Genomic DNA, 23,169 nt, shown 5'->3' with positions numbered 1-23,169 from the left:
GTAATTTGTAATATTCGGCAGAAAATTCGAATTCTGAAGCAAGTATGACGTCACAAGATGGCTGCCGCTGAGAGATTCTCTTAATTTCGAGAGATTTAGTGTTCGTATCGAAGAAAAGACTCTATACAGGCGTAGCAAAGACATGTACAAACACGGTGGTATGCATTTGTAATTAATTACCTACTTATTTAAGACGTAAAATGTCCAGAAAAAAAGGCATAGCGTAACATAGCGTGACAGTCAAGGCCAAATGCCTGCCGGCCCCCTTAAACCCTTGAGTTGTTATACCAAAGACGCAAATATCGACTTACACCACCGTTGCGCTAGACGACTCAGCTGAATGCCCATCCGCAGAGGGTGCATCAAAAATTAATTAAAAAATGACGAGTAGCATGGAGCCACGAAAGAATGATCCCTAAGGTTCCCGGACGTCCCAGAGCCCGTTCTCAGGAAACCGACGTCGTCTCGCATTAACATTTATTTTTCACAGGGGCCACTGTTGGTTTTAATCGCCGGCGCATCTCCGAACCGTTTAAACATCTCTCGGTCTTGAATTTTCGCTCGACTCGCGTTGCTAATGCCAGCGGAAATAATTTAGACGGTCATTATAGGCGGGACAAGCTGTACGAGGATCCATATTGACGGCGAATGAATACACCGGACCCCGGATTCGCAGACGTCTCCTCGCATTAAACCGTTTTAATTACGACGGCGTACACTAAGTGCGTCGATGCCGCTGGCGTTGAGATGCGTCCTCGACACGCGCCTGTGCGGTCATCATGCCAAGTGAAATACCGCCTAAACCCGGCACGGCGCGGCGAAATCCCCTAAACCGTACCCGAGACCACCTGATAGCCGTATCTCCGGAGAATAATGAATCACGATTTGGAGGTCGTTAAGCGCCGCCCGGTTACAGCCCTTTACCTTTAACGGACGCCCGGCGTCCTCCACCCTCGAGGCTCTCCTTTTACTCAGGAAATCGTAAAAGTTCTCATTAAAGCCCGGTTCACCTGGTTTTATCATACGCTCCCGGTGCGCCGTCGAGAAATATTTTCCCGAGGAATTTCTTCTTGAGGGGGTGTTCCCGTTTTCGAGGCCGTTCTTGTACGATCTTTAGACATTTTTTTCGGAGATACTATCAAACCTTTTCCATTGTAATTTTACACACACATTTATTAGTGTTTGGAGCACACGTATGTTTTTTTTTCTTCAAGTAAACATAATCAAAATTACGGGAGAATAATAGAGTATTTAGGGTTTTTATTTATTTTGTATTTAGAGTATTTTTGTTTTTGGTATAGAGTATTTTTATAGGGTATGTTACGATATGAGCATCTTTATAATTTCAATAATCATAAAATAAAAAATTTGCAACCGGTCATTCGACAGGCACTGGTTTAGTATCAATAATTGTGAAATAATAAACCTATTCGGGTAACCATTGAACAATTTTTCGTACAAATATTCCTCGACCGATGGATGGTACCGAAAGAGGATTTCCATGGTCTCTGTAAGCCTGAGTTTACCTTAAGTATTAACCCCGTGAAACGTGTCGAGCTCGTAGCGGGGATTCCCAGCAAAATTTGTCAAATATCCCGGTTATCAATATTTGATCCTCGGAATAAATTTCGAATCCAAAGAATCATTCTCTCTTGTAGGGAATTATTAACGATAAAAATACTCCGTTGAACGTGGTAGAAATCGAGCAAGAATATTCCTGGTGATACTTTATCTCGTTTCTGAGGTATATTTGTTGACCTTTCGTTACATCAGGCAGGCGGGGATTTAAATTCCACGGGGGATTTCACGGTGGTACTTTTACGGCGTCCGAGGCTGTGTCATCGTTGTACGGTGGGCAATCTGTACGAAACAGATTCATGAAGCTTTTAATCCTGTCCGGCCGACCTAACGAACCATTATGACACGCGTTCCTTCCTGTGGAATTCCACGGAAGCAACAATGTGCATTGTTAATGCTTATCACACCCTCTTTCATGTATTCCAGTTTATCCCGGTGATATCGAATAAAGCACCGCGGCGGCGGCACTGGTATTCCGAATATTAAAGAGCCGGCGAGCATCGCCGCGTGTTTTGCGAAAATAATTCTAATATTCATCGTCCAATTCAAACGGTCGCGTAACAGTGCATTTATGCAAACCGACCGGGAGCAATAAAACAACTAAAAACTGCCAGGCGCCACGATGCGAGAACTGCGAAGAATTTTTCATTTGAAAATGCCCGGGTACAAAAATTGTTTCCCAGTCCAAATATGCTCGCTAGAACGATTCAATGCACACACGCGCGCACACACAGATCTTCCATCTTCGGTTTTCATTGAGATATGTAATTTTACTTTTAAATAAATTTCAAACCTTTCCTTGATTAATCGGCACACAATTTGTCGACGGTAAAACCGCAAAATGGAAATGACTGAAAGGAAAATCTGGTAATTCATCGACAGAATATGGTGTCCCCTTTTGATGAACAAGTTCATCTAGAAGAAATGTTGTGCCCGTTATAAATCGGACCTCTCCTATGCGATAACCTAATACAGTGATTTCTCTATATATGTCGCCAAGACCTGGATGTTAAACGTCGCGGAATTATCCCCACTACCGCAGCGTATACCCCACGAGGGCCCACGAAGCTCGAGAGGCCTCGGACTCCGTGGCGTGTAAACATAACACGGCTCGGGTATGTCTCTTGGACGATACACGACACTGGCAAGACCCGTGCTGTTGACATATATCGTGAATTCACTGTAATTCGTTTGAATTCGCGGGGCTGACGAACGCAGATCCATATGTTGCAAAACGGCGTGCAGTTTTCTGGAAGAAATGGCTGACACAGACTCTCCGACTTCGTTGCGACACCATGGTCAAAAAATTTACACGTACAAATTGCGCGTAACACCCCGACCAAATAAATCGCCGGCTGTAGCCATTCCCGTCGCATGTAAATGACATTCCCCGGGAAAGAACGGAATCAACTGTACATTGTTGCGCGCCGGTGCAATCATAAATGAACGAGGAAACAAATTAGGCAATGCCCAGCGCGAGAATGACCGCGGAACATTAACACAATAGCAAGGGAAGCACAGCTCGGCAACTGTTCGCCAATAGCGCACGTAGAAATTGCAATTTTTATCGATCGTCCGGCGTTCCGCGGCTTCGGAAAATCGATTGTGAACAACGCGGTAGCAAAATGTGTCGGGGCATATCGAAATCGGGAAACGTCCACGGCAGACTCACATTAACGGCACTAGGCGTGTCTTTTGAGAAAAACAGGGATAACGATGTCGGAACATAGAATGTGTTCTAGCGATTATTTATTCATACAGCAAAATTCGTATTTCTCTGGGGAGAGAACTTTGTTTGGTCTCTGCGTGGTCTCTCGACGTAAACTTCAACGATGTAGGAACTTATATAATTTATTTACAGTTTTTTCTTGCTCAATTGAGAAATGAAAATCAATTTTGCGATAGTAGGGGACCACCTAAATTTTTAACTCACGCGTGGTCCTTAACAGAATTGTTTGTGTATTTGGCATTATTATATTTATTTAAAATGATCTTTATTAAAATTGAGAGTTTTTTATTAGGTGCGCAAATTCTATGAAAATTAGTACAAAAACGTGAATGGATCAAATGCATTCATAGAACACGGCAGGGTTTAACAGAGTAAAATCTGCATAGATTAAATAATTGAGTCTATTGACGTGAAAAGAGCGCACCAAATTTTTTAAATTAACATTAATTGCAATACTTTTTATAACGATTATACAACGAAAATTCTGAGATCGCTGGTCCTGGAACGATTCAATCTACAGACACGTATATTGCAAAGAAGGATCCAATCGTCCATTTAAGCGTTAAAAGGTAGAAGTTCAGAGCTATTAAAACTGTCAGTACTGAACACAGACGCAACCCTACATCAACAATGTTCCTCATGGTTAGCAATTAGTATGTATGTACTATTAAACTCCGCCGAATTCTCTAATTGCTGGTTGTCGAAAAGAGGTATATAATTGCGGCGATAGGTCAGTCGAAATGATCCCTTGATCACACGATAGTGTCCAGCTAACACGTTCTGAAATCAATTTGAAAAATTCTGTTATTTTCTTGCTGTGTGTTTTACCTTCCGTATTACGTTATAAAAGTTTTCCGAAAGAAACACATATTTTTTTCAATTTAATATAACATTAACAGGAACTATAAGGCTCGAAACTGTTAGGGTAATAAGGGTTGAAATGGTCGATACAAATATTTGTTGAAAGTGGTCAGAAAATGTCCCACCCTTGGTAATTCACGTTCTAGAAACTACATTGGTGGGGCATGAATTAATTTTTGATCTTGAAGACGATATTTGCTGTTATCGAGTCACGCACATATTTATGTATTCGCAGGAAAAACTGGGGTTCTGGAGGCTTAAGGATTAAAAGGTCTTGTTATATTTGCTGTTCTGGGGTTGCACGCACTAACCTCCATTAAAAAAATTTTCCACAGGGAAGGTAGGGGCTCCAGGGGGTTAAGGATCGAGAGATAAAAGATCGAGGATCCAAGGGGGCTGACGGCGGAACGCGTTGCTCTCGGCGGATCGGGGATGAGCGGGGGTGGGTTCGCAGGTCGCTCATTCCCGCGTGGGTAGAGCAACCTTCGGCAGTAGTATCGCGGTGACGAGCAGACGCGGTCGTCTCTTCCTCTCTCGCCGACCTCTGTTCTCTCGGCTCTCTTTCTTCGCCTCGTCGTTTCCCTTCTCTCGGGCCACCCTCGAGTTCTCTCCGACCGACCGTGAGTAAATCGTCACCTCCACCCTCGTCATGCCCTTGTACTCTATCTTTTTCATCGGATTCTGCTCCCTCAGATTCGCGCCCGCCTCGCAGTGATCCACGGTGACAAACCGGCTAGAAAGAAACGCTAAGTGACTCTTCTTCCGAGACCCCGGCTGGTTTCTACGGTGAGTTTCGTTTCCGAAAGTTCGTCTTGTCGCTGGCCATGTGCGGGCAGAGATTGATCGATCGGCTCGCTCGTTCCACGATGATAGAGATTTCTGTTTGGCCAAGTGATCATCCATTTTTCTTCGGTTAACCCTTAGACCGAATCTGTTCTCTTAGTGGCAGTTAATTTGGACGGCTCGTGGCGCGGAGAAATTGTTAATGGGGTTTTTAACGCCTGTGTGGTACTCGGAAGTGTTGTGCTTCGTGAAAATTGCGGGAACTAATTTACCGCGAATTTATTCTGTTTCGTTTTATGAACATGCGTACGGATAAATTTATTCCGTAATTTTTAATGGAGGCAGTTGTATTATGTTGCTAGTTTTTATGCGAGGTGTAAGTGGATTGTCTGGGCTCCTAACGTGAGTAATTTTACTTTGTATTGGCGGTCTGATAGGATTTTATAAAACATTGCGTAACTGTATTATGACCGAGTCCTTCTCGATTATGCTTATTGCTTATTAATTCCCGCGCGCCATTCCGATCAATTTGTTCAATTTATCCGGGAAATAAACCTTCATATTTCATCACACTTTTCGGCACAGAGATATTCGAATTGACTCGATACCAAGAATTTGTACACACAATCCTACGAGTAGTGAACAAGGATTAATCTTTAACAGATTAATTCCGCAGCTGTCGCAGGATTTGTATATGAATAATCCATTCGGGGTCACAAATATTCGTAAATATGAAATAAATCTGAAATATTCGTCGTACGGTGGTTCTATGGCTGCGATTCTGTTTTTACAAAAATTAACGAATAACGAATTAAGGGTGCAACATAAATACATGACGTCTGCTCAGTTAAATAACTCCTTATGCAATTATGACATTTCAAAATTTATGCAACGCGAAGAGAAGTCGTATTAACAAATTATGTTTCTACTTCATTTTAACTGAAAAACAATGTTTAGTCGGCAAAATCTGTTTTCCTCTCGTTTGACATTTTATGAGATAATTTAAAAACGCATCGGTTTGCACAGAGTCTCTCGCAGACCGTTGTACTAAATTAAAATACTGTTAAGTGAATTACTCTGTCGCGATTATTACTTTTATCAGATTTATGAGAGACATGGACAAATATGTCCATGAAAATTGGTGATAATGGTTTCGAATGGCTCTGGATAAAAACGTCTGTATAAAATCGTCTGTATTTTGTATTTTGTAAAGTTCTATCGTAGCTAGAAGTGAGAAGAAATGACTAACGAATTCCTACGAATGGGTACCAAAGAATTTGACATAAAATCGCCTCCTACAGTTAAATCCGTGCACGAAAATTAAATAGCGAGTGTCATATCGATCCAAGAAGCAATTTTGCATATTCTAAATCGTTTAAAAAACAATCTGCAGCCCTCAATAACCAGAACCCACGAGGAAGCTAGAAAAAGATCGGAATAGTAAAAAATTCCGAGTAAAATCGCCTGCTATAAATCGACCTGGAAAAATCGAATGTCGATTGTCAGGCGGAAGCACGAGGCAAATTCCTCTATTCCAGTGGTGACATTGCGCGCCGCAGGGCGCATAAAATGGCGTTGGAATGACGGATTATCCAACGGCGGCTAAAAATCTTCGGAGCGAAACGAAACGCTGGTAATGTTTGATTTCCTCTGCTCGATATTGCTTCCTCGGCTGCTCACCTTGCCGGTCGGCGCGCAAATATTTATAGTACGCTTCGGCGTAGGCCCTCTGATCCGATAGCGGCAAAAGTTCCGCGCGCGAATTAGCCGGCGGCGACGAGGTACGTGGTGTTACGGTCGCGCGACACCGGTCCCCCCGACCCTGTCTATTAACAAGCCTTAAGGACATCGCGTTAAACCGGCCTCATCGAAATTGCAGGATCGGCCGGACGACCTAATGCGATTGCGTTTAATTGGCTGCCGCGGAACCGTGGCCCGGTCCGATTTAACGGCTTTCCGACACGCCATCGTTCGAATCCGTTCTCGCGTAGTTTTGGCAGTCTTCGCTCGATCCATTCAAATCGTATGCAAATCAGACCGATGCAGTTCTCTGTGCAGTCCGTTGTCGTTGCAGGGCCGCAACTGTCGAAGCCCCTGGACATCGCATTTCGCCCTGGGAAGTCGTTTTTAACCGATCAGAATTGCCAAAAATTTCGTATTAATTTTCGGTGGTGCATTTCCGGTGAACTCTCGTTGCGCACCATGACTGGCGAACGATGTCATCCCGTTGCGACCGAAATCGCCGCTGTCCAAGTGCATTCCCCGGAACTGGATGCAATTAGGATGCCCGGGAATTGAATTTGAAAATCTTGCGCAGCATTTCCGCGGCTCAGGGCGAGCCGCATCACGCGGGAATACGTTTCTGTTAGAGCAATTAGTCCCCGCAGCTTGTTTGCCTCGTTAGTTCGCGTGCGACGCGCCGTCCTTGCGGACGAACTATGGCGATCCGGCAGTTTTATTAATCTCCGGCGGTTGCAAAAACTCCGCCTCGAAACGATCGATCATACCTTGTTCTTTTTTTCTTTTTTAATGATTCCGATGGATTTTTCAATGGAAACAATTTGTTGAACGTCCGTCGTTTTAGCCGCGTACGAACCCGACGAGTTTCGTTCGATTGGCAAATACAATTTGAATTTTCGAAGGCGTCATGGTATTTCGAGTGAAACGGGAGCTCTTTTCGGTATTAATATTCACGATGTTTTTTCTGCGCGTGTCACAGTTTCATTCAATAATTACCATTCTCGGGAGCGGGGTCGAGGATTAACATTTTTCGGAGAACGGTGATAGCGTAATGAAAATATTCTTTTTATTAACTGCGCGCCCGTAGCGTTGTCTCGCTGCTTTTGTACGGAGCAAGCCACCGGTTTTATTAATCGTCGCGTGTGGAAATATTCGTAAATTGGACGTTCAATAAAAGTAGATAATTTCCAGACGGTCTAATTACTATTAGCATTCTAATATTTCAGCGTCGTGCAATCCGTGTTACAGTTCCCTCGATTTTTAATATCATATTCTCGCGCAGACCGGCGTAGTATCACCTGCAAATTAATTATCAAGAATGTCTCGCTGTGAACGCACAAGGTATTAAATCCCGGAGTCCTTGAGCTTCTTAAAAAAAAAAAATGAAGCCAACATCGCGAGACTTGCACATTTGAATAATTAGAACAATGGACAACAATATTGAACATGGTTGCAGAATGGACCATTGCAATAGGATTATCAAAAGTCAACGACAGTTTCGCAGCGAGCGAAACAACTGTACAATTCGAATGGCCACCGAGTTACAGATGTTCCTAGACGATGTACTGGAATCATGGTAAGAAAACAGGAACAAGGACTCCGTTGATCTTGTTAGGCGAGGTAGAGAACGATCACGGTGAGACACTCGGAGCAATTAAAACAAGAGAACGCAGTATGCAATTGTTTCCCGATAGTGTACAGTAAAGGGAAGCTCGATCCTCTCTGGGGAACGTCGCGCAGCTGGAAAGAAGCGGAAACAGGTTCGATCGAGGGGAACGCGGCCAATAACAATTACATCCAGGCGAAATTATCGATGACTCGTTATCGCGTTCAGCTTCCTCGCTCTTCCGTGACGATCAATATTTGAATCGTCGCGATACTTATGGGGCTAGATTAGCTCGTAAGGTTTTTTACGCGTCTCCGTCTCTCGCGTTATCGGACCGGCGCACCTTCGCCGGCAGTTTCGCGATCGCCGGAGTTGCTGCGCGAAGATCCCGGTAGAAATGTTGCGAAAACTCGGACGACTTGGACGAATTTCGCTCGAGTTGCCGGGGGAGATACACGGTAACGGGCGGAAATGCAAATAGTCGACGGTTGACTTGCGAAAAGACCAATAATGACATAATTCGCAGCACTTTGCCTAGCCCTCGTTACCATCAGACCGAGACTCTTGTGCGAGAAAAGCTGCCGGCATTCATTTAAAAATATAGAAGCTACCTGCATACACGTTTCCTTCCTTTTTCAACACTAACCCTGCCGGGCTTGAAAAAGTAATCCTCATGCAAAATAAAAATTGTCCGTGCAAAGAGGAGTTACGCGAAAATTGATTTCCCCTTTGAATAATGTTAACGGGTTATGAATATTATTACATTCATCTGATGTTTCTTCAACCTTGTATTTCACTTACCCATGTCTCTCGTGAACGTATGAAATTCGCAGATATCAAATGCAGGCTGAATTTAGTAAATAAAACCTGACAAATTATTTCGAGTTTAAATGAATAAAAAGTGTTTCTTAAATTCTGGGCTGCTGGCGTTTTGGAATATTTACAAATTTGCATCCGCTGTCAAATTTCACACAACCATACGTTCTCGTTATTTCGGCCATTAGTTCGCGAATCAAGTCCCATTTACCAGCAATTTCCCGCAGTGATAATCTCTTATCGCACGGAGAAGTGATCTCTTTCCTGTTTTCTTCGCTGACTGAGTGGCTCCCATTGTGTTTCGCAGTTGAACCAATTGAAAGATTGAGAAAACACGTCGGATTTAACAATGCAGATCGTCTTATTCTCTACTCAGACAGCAACTGATAACCGATTCTTCTATATCGATGAATTCTAAGAATACTCTGCTTGCACTGTTGTTCGGCACAAAGAAAAACGAAGTTCCGCATCTTTTGTTTTGAGAAAACTGTGTTTGTAACCACAGTAACCTAAATCTATGAAAGCAATTCGGTTTCCTCGCTTTTAATAAACATATCAAGTTGTTTCTCTCCGAGTATCGGAGCGAGGAGTGTTTCGCAACGTTTCGCAAAATTCCGTCGCTCGGAAACGAACTGTAGAACATGACGAGACTGTCCAGCGGTTTCTGTCGCGTGCAATTAAATTTCCCAGGGAACGGTGTGCTCTATTTTCAGCGCGATGGTCGGCGCGATCGAGCGGAAACGCGAAACCGGAAAACGACGACCGCCTGTGGCATTAAAACGCCGCGCCGCGCGTCTGGCCACGGCGAGCGTTGAACCTTTTTATTAATAGTCGAACAGTAGGATACGCCGGGGTACATGATCGTCACGAAAAAATTCCGTTTACCTTAGTACGGTTCGGCCTATTCAGCGCAGCTGCTCGTTCACGTTTCTCCGACGACCTCCTTCTTGCCTGCGACTTCGAACTCGCGTATACTTAGCGCGGAAAAAACCTTGGGAGAACCCGGGTCAGATCCTAGATTGGCCATTCTACTTCGTGGCTTATTCTTGCCGAGTTTTCGGCGCCAAGTTAGACTCCCTTCTAAATTGAAGAGTAAATAAACCCGGGGTAGTACAGCGAGGCAAGCGGGTCGATTCGGACTTCCCTCTCAATTGCCCCGTGATATATGGTCTCCCATCTATTCGTCACGAGCGCACACAGAGCCCGCCATAAAACCAAACAAGTCCTCTTCAAACTAACTAACAACGCCACCGTTGGCCTAGGCAGCGCCCGCGATAAGCTATTTCTACGGTTTAACACTTCCAGGCCTGCTCCGCGAGATGCCTTGCCACGGAATTTCGTCGTACGTATTGCGAACGCTCCACGGTGTCGTAATTAACCTCTTCGATATTCATTGAACCGACAGCACCGATTTTTAGGATTTTGATCGGTCTCTCCCCGAGAGACTTTTACGGTTCTCTGGCATTCTGGACGACGTAGATTATATTGCAAACCTGTTTATTATTTTTAGCTATTATTTGTAGCCTGTTTCCGCGATGTTGTACGCCATTTTGTCGACATTGAACATGCAGAAGGCAGTCTGAATTCTACAAGCATCGTAATTCTATTTTCCAGCTACAAAATCTTCATTATCTCAGTCTCAAAAAGGGTGGGACTGATGTGCATCGACATTTTATTTTCTAGCTAAGAATTCTTCATTTTCTCGACTTTGAAACTGATCAAAATTATTTGTGATGTACTCCGAGACGATCTTGTCTCGATTCCATCGTAGGAAAAATAATTTTTTAACGAAGAAACGTGACAACTTTTTGAATAATTAAGAAATCACGTGTAGTTTACTCTTCGATCAAGAAATTAGTTAGCGCAGAGATCAACGATGAGTGTATATCCGACGATTCGGGCACGTTTCGCGGCGCAGACTCTTTGTCGTAGAGTCTATGAGGAGACGTAAACTCCACAACCGACGGTTCGACGACGCTACTCGGTGCGACCTTATGATCCTTTCGGACGATAAGGATGATAATGTATTTAACCCTTTATATAGGGCCGGATATATCCGACATCTATATGAGTGTATATAAGTATCAGGTGTGGCAATGATGAATTCATCTTTTTTCTTTAGAATAATTAATAGAATATTGTATAAATCTTTTCATTTTAAAAATATAAAGAATTCGTGCTATTTTAGAGCAATAATTGTTTTATTAAGCATAGTAATTATTTAAGACTTAGAAGAACGTATATACAAAAACCACGCGCACTGTGCACATTTCTGGCGCATGCTTCCGTTCGGTGACGGCACTTCGGCGGACTGGACTGCCGAAGCGAAAGGGTTAAGAGTGAAAGTTAATGTTGCAACGGAGAAAACGTAACTTTGGCGGCTGGTCCGCGTGGTTGACCAGTTCCGGAGCCTCGACTAGTCTTCACTCCACATCTTCACTCCATGCACTCGAGGTGAGTTGGTGTGGAGTGGGGGTGTTCAGTTGTTGGGGTGGCAACGTCGCTGGATTTCGGCGGGTGAAATCACAGCTGTAGGCCCGATGTTCACCGGCCGGGTACCATAGGATGGTCCCGCGAATGGCACCTTTGTAAGTCCACGTTTTATGACAGTATGGTTGAAGACGCGAGGAAAACTCTAATGGGCAATTAAGAAAGGTTTCAATAAGGCGGCGTTTTCAAAAACAGCCCCAGAGGCCCATGTCATAAAACGCGTTGACCATCTGCACGCCAAATGTTGGGTTGCGCATATTTGTCAGCCGCGAGTAAAACGGTAAAGCTATTGTTCCAAGGATCGGTCCCTGGTCCCACCTTGAAATAGCGGTGCCGCGGATTTTCAAGTGGATCTCCCGTTAACTCGCGGTTGAACAATGACTGTTCAATTAATTAAAGAACCACGTTTCTTGAATTACATAATGCAATCAACTCTTTGCAAGATCTATGAAAACTTTTGCACTCTTCCAATATTTTCCTTAAATTATGATTGTAAACTAAGGTGATCACTTTCATCCAGACTGCGACTCTTCATGCACATATCCAAGAATTTCTAAAATTCAGTAAAACATCGTCAGAAAATAATCCTTTGCGACCATAGCATACACGTACCCTCTTTAGAAGAAAAATATAGTAGCACTAAAAAATTAATCTCATGCATTTTCTTCATAAGTCCTTCTGCCCTTTGAAGGATTAATATCATTTTTATTTCACAAGGAATTTCCCAGATACTGCATGACATTCTTCTCTCATTCGTATTGTCATAAAGAGACCTATAAACGTGGGAAATTAAATGGAAACTCGTTCTCATGTCCCGAATAAATTCTCGAAGCGTTCAATTTTTGACGGATCTATGATGAGGGCTAGCTGAAGAACGACGAGGAAAAGTATAAACTTTACGTGGGCCGAGGAATTAGACAATGATTACGAACAGTCGTTGGGCAAGCATTAAAATCTGATGTCGGGGATGCGTCTGCAGAGAGCCTGAGAAACAATCTACGTTCCACGGTGGAAAAGTTTTGCGTTTACGGGCCATTCTGTGGCCGAAGCCCGGCGGCTTCTGGCAGACTTCTTTTACAGCCGCAAGCATGATTCCAGTCGTAAACCGGATGCCTGTCTTTATGTGCGCACCTGCCTACAACACGCAACAATTGTATTACTGTTTCGGTAGCGAAGTTCGCGATGCAGCAACAGTTTGTCGTTTAAAAACATTCCGGAGACCCTCAAACAAATCGCTGACATAAGGGAAGAACATTATTTTAATGTTGGGCTCAGTGGGGGCTCAGGATAAAATCGGTGTAAGTCTCTGAGCATGAAAAATGAGATAAGGCTTTCAGAGCTTGTAGAAAAATATCAGTTCATATACAAAGGTTTAGGAGAATATATTTATAAATGGATTTTTATGCAAAATAAAAAATTTCTAAGTCTACTGTACGACACAGAAATTCAATAATCTTTCTTCTAATAATTTTAATTATTCACTTGTACAACTTTATATTGGTGTAACAGTGCTCTTCAATTCTTTTATTGTGTTCACAGTTTTCTATTGCACCGATATATTTTTGTTCACGAATGCATACAATCCATAGTCCACAGATAGCATACCTAGCTACAAAAAGAAATAAACCCAACAGCCATGGTTCAAATAAATTGATAAAATTGAAGACCTCTGTACATGAACCAGGCAGATTTATTTTCCAGTAAAATTGTATGTACCTGTCGAGGCTCCACTCGTTTTTATACAATGCTAATTATTTGACATAAGAATCGAACATTTTTTAAAATCACGACTAAATCTGCACTGATTGCTTCCATCGAGTGTTGCTCCGGAAAACTCCAAGATAATTTTAGGGATTGATTTAAATAAAATCGTGCCGTTTCGGCGCAAACGGTAAACGTAAAGTCGGGCAGAGCTACAAACACAATTGAATCCGTCGCAATTAAAAGAGATTAAATCGGAAACGGTGCGCCCGGTGTATTTGTAGAAAAAATTCCCCGTCGGTTCTTGCAGCGCCCGTTAATTTCGCTTTGAGTCATCGCGTCGGCGGACGGGTTGAAAAATTCGACAAAACCCGGGGAGAGCAGATGGTGAACGGCGGCTTTTTTCCACGGGGAATGGTTTCTGCCGGACGGTTTCTCGGACTTTGCCGGACGGTTTTTTCTGGGAAACTTCTTCCCAGAGCCATTAAACCGCTCGTTCTCTCCTCGAACCCGCTTGATCATCGTGTCAGAACTTTCATCTGTTCTTGTTTCGCGGGACATTTAAGTAGTTCGCGCCCTTGTGCTCGCGGGACACGATCACTTTATTCAATTAAATTAACGACGATTAAACGGCCGTGTAATTTCCTAGTCCGTTCTCCCTCTCTTTCTGTCCTCGCTCTCGCGGCTTTCTCTCTCCGTGAGATAAGAACGTTTCGAAATGGTTCCGCGAATAACGTGGACGAACGACGGATAATAAACGCGAAAGCTCTCGCGCGAGATCGAAGATAAAAGTAGCCCCTTCTCTGCGGCTTATTCTTTACTCGAAACTTCGCCCTACTCGCCCGCTCTTTTATTGCTCGGAGCCCCTACAAACACGCGACGCATCATTCCCGATATATGGTACCCGACGAACAGAGGGAACGCAATAACTATTTAACGCAAAGGTACCGCGGAGAATAAAGTCCGCTCGTGAACAGACACTCCGTTATTGAGCGCGGTGATTCTCTCCGGTTCTACGCTGTCCACATGCTTCAGAACTTTGGCATTCCCTACACCAGTCGAGCACATTTTGCAACGGGGCTCTTGGCAAACAGAACATTTTTATTGATGAAGTATATCCGGTCCAAATTCACCTTATTGCCATTTAATTCTCGGGCTCTGCAGTTTTCCTTCGATACAAGGCGATGGCTCGGGACCGGCTTTTGTCGTATTTCGGATAAAGAAGAAGAAGAGGGGGTAGCAATTTTCTTATTTCGAAATAAAAACCGTCGTGTTATATCGGAATAAAATTGTACATATCGACGATCGCTCCAGCTTATCCCCACCACTACGTGTCACCAATGATTCCGACATAGCACACGAAGGGTTAATGCAAAAATGGTATAAGTCAATTTTTGTCTCTTTGGTTTCACATCTTAACCAGTTAGCTGTTTTCGACGAGTGTACTCGTCAATGTAGCTAATTGGTCAATTTTTGCGTCACAATTTAGAGGTCGCAACCGGATTTTGACAAATTTTTTAGTTCACTTTTTCATTCAAGTGAGCGATTTCTCGGCTGCAGAGAACGATGAAAAGGGTTGCAGGGAAGGCAAAGGGTCAAGCCACGTGCCCCGAAGGGTGGGGTCGTCTCAAAGAAACATTTCGTCCGGTACCTGTCAGAGGACTCATAAGCAAGAAGGGCCGAGGTATCAGACCCTTCTCCGGAGAATATTCGATGACTTTTTCTCCTGGCTTGCTATCTGCGTGATTTAGTTACGGTCCCTTGCGAAGGCCACCCTAATACCAGTTCATGGCAGCGTGGTATTTTTTATGGTTCCCTGGGAAAGGGGTTGAGTGTTTTCCCGAGACGGTTCGGGAGAAAAAATTTCAATAAACTTCGAAGCGAGACGAAATCTTCGTGTCTGCGGATTCGCGTTACAGCGGCAGGCGCATAAACGTGGAACTATGAGAAACTATTCGGTCCTCGTAAATCTACGCGAGAGGTTCGTTTCGCCAAAAGCGTCGTTCGTTGGACAAACATGAAATTTCGCAGATGCTCCTGGTTCGTTTAGGCACGGCCGTCGGAAGCGAAACTGCTTCTCGAGCCTTTGAAATCCCGACAATCCCACAGGCCAAGCCCCGTTCACTGCTGAATTTCAGACCAACATGACGCCTTAATTGCTTCGGTTCTAATTGATTCCGGAACGAGCGATTGTTTGAGAATTCGAGGGAATTGCACCGAGAATTGTGACGGGTCGTCCCGAAACGTTTTTCGCCGGTTCATTATAAATGGTTCGTGGCCGGCGCTTCAAATACTGTTCCCGCAAATTATGGGGCCGGTGGTCACTAAATGGTCGAACGAGTTACGCGAAATTTCCAGCGGGAGAGCTGGATTCGCGGACCTCGAAGAGCGTCATATATTTAACCCGCACGAGATCGAACGTTCGGCGTTCCTTCCGGCGTTTAGGGCACGTATCTCATCTCGCGGGGCTTATTCTTAGCCTGTGACCGAAGAGATAGCTTACTGAAACTCTGAAAAAATTCTTATCAAAATGTTTGCACCTAAAACGAACCTAACGGCAAGCCAAACATTGGCCTCCAACATATTTGAGAAGAGACTCAAGGGATAGCTCGTTTTAAAAAATTCTGATAGAATTTTCTGCACTCAATTTGGACCTACTCTGCACCTAGCATGGTCTACCAGAATCTAATACAGCTCTCCAACATAATTAAGAGACATCAATTAGTAATGACACTCTTTCTCTAGCCTAGATACAATCCTTGCTTGCGTCAGATTCAGCACAGAGCTGTTCAAGATCCAATCGACGTAAAGCATAACACAGGCAAGAACTATACCTAATTTGAACCTAACATACCCTGATCTTGACCTGACATGCTCCAAAATCTGCCTCAAGTTGGACCGAGAATTAACAAACTTTCTAAACTGGCTCAATAAAGACTCCCACCAGTCAGATTTGAATTTAATATGCCTAGATGATAGTGTAGGCCTATCTTCGCGATTTTTTTTTTTAGTAAGAACGTTGGGAAACGGTGAACGCGCATTAGTGTGCGATGTTGAGAAAATATGTCATCAAGTCACCGCGTCACTGTATTATTTATAGGCAACGCAACGCAGAAGGTCTATGGAAGTACCTCGCAACAATAGAATTCACTGGCGTTTTCTCCGAGCGTCTGGTTACGTTCCTTGCTCATGGCGTTTCATTCATTTTTTAGTAAGACTATTTTTTCGGCGGAGAAGTCGCGAGGACAGACGCTGAAAATATCAACAGCGAATTCAGCAAGATAAGATAGTAAGAACTGAGAAATTATTGATAGTCTACAGGAAGCAGCCGTAACTTCCTTTCTTGTTCATTCGAAACGTTTCTTTATAACCTGGCTCGTTCACGGAACCTATTCTTACCGGTACACCATTTCTATCTTCCCGAATTACCGTATTTAAACTCTGATTTATACCGTCGAATCTTTGTTCCTTTACACAATGCAATGAAATACGGGGCTCATTTAGTTACGGGCCGTTTTCGTGACTGGAGACCGAATGTACAACGAGCGCTCGGTATATTATTTTCGTTATGTTACGTGCACTTTAGCATTTACCTCCTACGGAATATTGTAACTTGTCTTGTAATTCGCGGTCGCCGTAGAGACTTGACACGAGCTCCTTTTTGGAAACGGAGATTATATGTGCACGTAGGAAATATTTGGCTACAACGAAATTTGATTTAATTAAGACGTAATTAAGACCTAGTCTAGGTCACGAATGCAAAATTATTATTTGCTAATTTTCTGACCGAGATTTATCTAATTCCTGATTTCAACGGAGTAAACAATTTTAAATCCAACATAAATTTATCAGGGATATAAACCTATAAAATACGTCGCATAAAACTGATGACAACCTTGTAGAGATCTCATGCAATACCAATGAAGATACAATGTCGTGCACAAAACATAATCTAGTTCGGACTCAACATAAAGGGCCTAGCCGAATAAGATGGTCAAAACTGCCCTTAGACGTTTTTCAATAATTAATGAACCATTCGAAAGCTGACCAAGAAAAACCCCTCTGAGCCAAATTTCAACCCCCTATCTTGCTCGTGAGGGTAGTTACAGGGTAAATTAGATTTTGAGCTTTTCCGTGCATTTTCCGCACTCTGATGCTTCCGAAAATTCTGAAAAAAATGTGGCATATTTTGGATCCTAAGACAGATTTTTGAGAATTTTTTCAGATTTTTTGGATGCAAACTGTGGTCGTAAAAAATGAAAAACCTCAAAAAAATCGGAAAAATGCAGGTTTCTCAAAAATATGAAAACATGCTATTGAGCTGTTTAGTGCCCCAATAAAGTACCATAACAGGCAGTGTCCTCAATTTTTTTTAGATTTTTTGTTGTGGGAAGTCTCTGTCAAAAACAAGAAAAACCGAATTTTTTCGACGTTTCTGCTATTAGGAGGAAAGTTACACTTGTTGATTTTATCGCAAGTATATATTAAGGCATTTTTAACGTTATTACATTGAAACAAGTAAGTGTTTGACCTCAGAAATATGTTTTAAGAGAAAAATAAATTCTATTTCGTGCGCTATATACCAGAATGTTCGCAACGTTTACAACATCGCCGGTTGGCCGAGCAGTCAAGGTGTCGGACTACGGAGCGGAAACGCTGGGTTCGAATCCCGTCGAGGGTAAAGTTTTTTTTTTCCATACATCCTCTTTATTTTTTCAATTTTTTATTACATGGTTTATTCATGTGATTTTAACAATATTTTTTAAATGTTTTTAAAAAATATTGAGGTAACATTTTTAACTAACTTTTATTTATATTACTCCGATTTGACTTCGAATTTAATGATATTATTTTCTTGGATTAGGTAATAAATTAATATTTATATTATTGTGTTCGTCCACGATTTCCGCCAGATATAGAAATTGCTTGCGAAAATTGGTAAGATTCCGTGAAAAGAATTTTTAAATCTACTTCTGTCATTTCCGGAAAATCCAGAGTATCTACCGAGGATACTGTTTGAAATGGAGTCGTTTTGCAGTTCCAATTATGTCCAATTTCTGGAAAGGTTTCGTTGTCTACTTGTTTGTGTGGAAGCTGGTACTTTTGACCTTGTATACTATACATTGCCTCTACAACCCAATGAATTTTCGTGACTTTTCGGGAATAATTCGACACTTTCGTCGAAAGTTGAGAACGATTACCTTTTAAAGCAGGCATGAGAACTCTAAAACCAAGACCTGTTAAATGAGATGTAACATCTCGAAAACCTCTGTCGACAATACAAAAGTCTCCCCTCTTCATGATGGTTTTCAATCAAGTAACTATAAACGGAAATACATCCTCATGTACGTTACAATAAAGAGGAATGGCTAAGGCTTATTTGTACCTGATACCCCACTTTAAAAATAGTGGTAGTATGTAGCCCTTTTCTTTCAATTGGACAAAAACCAATACTTTGCTGCGTGTTATTTATTCAGAATTCTTCTCATTTCCTCCCTAATTTATGAAGACGCGAGGCTTAGAAACCAGATTAATGAATTTTAATATTAAGAATGTTAGAGGGGACCGTAATGAAGATCATATACAATTAGAGAATCGAGGAAGTGATAGATACTCTAAAACTATATTTACATATATTTTATTCAAAAATGTTTCTTAAATATTTTTAAAACATTAAAAAAATATTTCAAAAATCACATGAATAAACCATGTAATAAAAAATTGAAAAAATAAAGAGGATGTATGGAAAAAAAAAACTTTACCCTCGACGGGATTCGAACCCAGCGTTTCCGCTCCGTAGTCCGACACCTTGACTGCTCGGCCAACCGGCGATGTTGTAAACGTTGCGAACATTCTGGTATATAGCGCACGAAATAGAATTTATTTTTCTCTTAAAACATATTTCTGAGGTCAAACACTTACTTGTTTCAATGTAATAACGTTAAAAATGCCTTAATATATACTTGCGATAAAATCAACAAGTGTAACTTTCCTCCTAATAGCAGAAACGTCGAAAAAATTCGGTTTTTCTTGTTTTTGACAGAGACTTCCCACAACAAAAAATCTAAAAAAAATTGAGGACACTGCCTGTTATGGTACTTTATTGGGGCACTAAACAGCTCAATAGCATGTTTTCATATTTTTGAGAAACCTGCATTTTTCCGATTTTTTTGAGGTTTTTCATTTTTTACGACCACAGTTTGCATCCAAAAAATCTGAAAAAATTCTCAAAAATCTGTCTTAGGATCCAAAATATGCCACATTTTTTTCAGAATTTTCGGAAGCATCAGAGTGCGGAAAATGCACGGAAAAGCTCAAAATCTAATTTACCCTGTAACTACCCTCACGAGCAAGATAGGGGGTTGAAATTTGGCTCAGAGGGGTTTTTCTTGGTCAGCTTTCGAATGGTTCATTAATTATTGAAAAACGTCTAAGGGCAGTTTTGACCATCTTATTCGGCTAGGCCCTTTAAGCTTGTAATCGCAGATCTAGCAGATATGATGACTGGAAAACCCATTGTGTCAGGGTCAGTAGATGATCACTGCAAATCTTCATGCTGATTTCTATTTACATAGACTATTGTATGAAAAACAATAAGGGAGGCATTTCTATTACCAACTCGATTTTTTGTAATAAAAATGAATGAACAATGTTGATTAAATTCTCTGTAATATGTGGTATATGTAATATATTAATGTATACATTTCCCCGTATTTTATACGTTCGCATATTCCAGAAATGTATAAAAATTCACGTTCCACTCAACTGGACTCAACAGAAAGAAGTTCTAATCGAAACCCAACGGGAACAGTTTTAGCCACATCAAACGTAATTAAAACGTTTAAAACCGGGCACAAATTTACGGTTACGTCGGGTCTAACGCAAACTCAACATAGTCCGGCACACACTCTAAATACATAGACGTCGTGATATTATAGTGAGTCTCGCCTCGCCTCGGACGACACCTCACCGAACTTCCCTTGAAAGATTCAAGGTGCTCGTCCTGTGGAACAATGTGCAGCAGCGAAACTCTCGGAAACGATTTAACAAACACTTCGAGGGAGCAAAGGGCGGGGAAAGGTATGCAAATACGGTTGGTATAAAGGGAAAGCGTTCCCCAGGGAAAAATTACGGTGCACGTTCCGTTCCGAACGTGATCGAGAAGTTGCCGAGGGCTTAGACAATGTTGCGCCTCGCTTGGTCGAGCTATAGCTGATGGAAATGCTGAAAACTTTGTGCTATGTATGTTAGACTTCAACTATAACAGGTCAGAACATTACATTATACTGTCTTATTGAACGTCTCGAATAGAAGAACGAGTAAATGAACTTTGTTTTCGAGATAGGTGCATTTCATTGCTCTAAATAAAGTTCCTCTGGCAGGTCTGACCATAGCTGGATATTCTACTTAGTTCAGTAGAATTTTGTAGCTCCGTTCCAAAGGGCTTGAAGGAGGAATATTTTACCCCTGACTGAGAACAATTTTCAGATAGTCTACAAATGAAATAAAAGTCCTCGGATGAGTCTGACCATGACAGGATATTCTACTTGGTGTGGTAAACTGTTGTTGCTCAGTTTCAAAGGGCCTTGAAGGAGGAATATTTTACTCCTATAGATGAAAATCGACTGAGAACAATTTTCAGATAGTCCACAAAGGAAATAAAAGTCCTCGGATGAGTCTGACCATGGCAGGATATTCTACTTGGTGTGGTAAGCTGTTGTTGCTCAGTTTCAAAGGGCTTGAAGGAGGAATATTTTACTATATAGATGAAAATCGACAGAGAACAATTTTCACATAGTCCAGAAATAAAATAAAATTCTACTTGCAAACGAATAATACAGCACGATCTCTGTTAATGTTTAATCACTTTCTAAATAGTCTGCGTCTTTAGGAAACCATTCTGAATTGCATCTTTCGTATAAGAATAAAACGAACTTTAGAGACATCTTAATAATTCGTATAAGAGCGAAACGCCTTGTTTTTTTCACAGTCTCGTGGCTGTGAGTGTTGAAGGGAAATGTGATCGACGCTGAGTAAGACGAGGACAAACGAAATGCCTGACTCGGGTCTGCTGGGATAATACGAGCGCAATGCTCTCGCGTTACCCGCTCGCTCGCGCCTAAGGAAATAAATGATCGTAGCTAATATCCGAGGAAAACTTCGACGGATCCCCTTTTTCCGCGCCGATGAACAGGAATCCTGGCAATAAAAGCTTGCTGGAATTTCCATAAATCGTCTCTGAAAACCGGGGACCTACAATGACACCGTCGATTCTTGGTGATCCTTCGTAGCATTCGGCGAATGTATTTTTCATAATGTGCACGGTGTTATTGTAAGAGAAATGGACAGCTTCGACGTTCTACGAGAAAAGAGCCTTTCGTGGAGGAAGGTTGAATTGCTGCTGGGACACTTTCCGAGCTTTTTTTACTGGCATTCTAAGAGATCGTCGAGAATCTTTTACTACGAACCAGATGATAAGTAACGGGAGTTTTCTGCTAGAGAAATGGTCTTCGGGATTTAACACCACGCGATATTATTTTATGAACGAATGTTCCTGTAAAGAATATAGCCACGCCTTGATAGCATCAGCAGTCCATTTTTTTTTACAGAATTTCAAGACCGTCAGGTTCAATTTAGATCGACGTAGGTCGACGCGTTCTGCGTAACAGAATCAATCTTGTTTAGGGAAAATTAGTTCTTAACTTCGTTCCACCTGTCAGGGCTTGTTCGGAGACTACGTAAATTTTTCTTCGCTGTTGTGAAAGTTGCAGTTGCAATTAGAATCGCGACGAGCGTTCCGAGCGACGATAATTAGAGGAACGCGTCAAAGAGATGCTCGACGGTTCACTTGCTGTGCCACTCATTTTTCATTGGACGATCGGTGACATAACCAGCCGTTACGTTTCGCCGGTAACAACAGTTGAAAGCCGATATTAATGATGGCGAAAATGATAACAAGGATCGAGAGGCTCTGACAGCCAGGACATCTCTGCCGATCGACCGCACGTCGACAACGCTCGCGGAATTGAAAGAGAATCCTCGACGGAATTGATCGACGGATCCCAGCCAACAGGTTCAACCTAGTGTCGGGAGAAGACGTCGGTCCAGTGGAAACACGCCATGAGATCCAGTCAACCGCTCTCTGTTTCCCAGCAGATCGATCTGATATGTGGTAGGAAATTACCCGGTCCCTGGTCAGCACCGATACCAGACTACCGCTGTCAATCCAGACTATTCGACTTGCTCCAAGGCGAATCCGCTCGGCTCAGGAAGCTTTGATCTTTCGGATCCGCGATTTTCACCTAACCCCGAAAATCCGAGCGATCTTGTCAGACGAAAAGCTGACGGAGACTGCTAGATCGATTTGAGCCGGAATTTATTATACGTATCTGGTGAACTGGAAAAGGTACATCTTTTAGGGGAGCTGAAATTTATTAAGCATTTCGAGGTGTCAGCCTGTTAGATTGGAAATGGCACAGCCTTCGTTTGAACTGAAAACAACGACAGGGGTTCAGGCTGTTTCGATCAGACTCGCTGGATCTTGCTCATTCACTTTATCGTTATTTTGATTGTCTTATACATTTGCTTGTGTACGTAAATACTTCATTTGCTGTTAGATCCATTTGTTAGGTCCATTTATTGTTGGAATTAATTGTATCAAACACGACTCAAATAAAAATTTATTTCTTCTTCCATTAATTTCAACAAATTAATATTCCCTTCGTTTCAAACAATTTTTATCATGAATTCATGAAATTCACAGTCTACGTGAAACTCGGTTCTTATGAAATGATTCAGCGTATTGTTGAAATTGAAAAATCCATAACACAGTCCTGTTATTTATTTATGTACTGAATAAACAAAT

General features: G+C 42.2%; 1 protein-coding gene across 4 annotated transcripts in view; it reads left to right on the top strand.

Moving 5' to 3' along the window:
* The window catches only part of LOC143365173 (neuropeptide CCHamide-1 receptor-like), a 67,076-nt gene that overhangs the window by 9,437 nt on the left and 34,470 nt on the right, over positions 1–23,169 (top strand). The window contains exon 1 of one of the 4 annotated variants that reach the window (XM_076805123.1): positions 4,859–4,954. The exons of the other annotated variants lie outside the window; for them this stretch is intronic. The gene's annotated coding sequence lies outside the window, so the exon portion shown is untranslated. Of the gene's footprint in view, positions 1–4,858; positions 4,955–23,169 lie in introns of those variants that run through there. 4 annotated transcript variants of the gene reach the window in all.

This window comes from Halictus rubicundus, chromosome 1, assembly GCF_050948215.1.
Source record: "Halictus rubicundus isolate RS-2024b chromosome 1, iyHalRubi1_principal, whole genome shotgun sequence".
In the NCBI taxonomy this organism is placed as follows: Eukaryota; Metazoa; Arthropoda; class Insecta; order Hymenoptera; family Halictidae; genus Halictus; species Halictus rubicundus.
The sequence above is the reverse complement of the archived record's forward strand: the minus strand, read 5'-3'. Positions and strand labels throughout refer to the sequence as shown.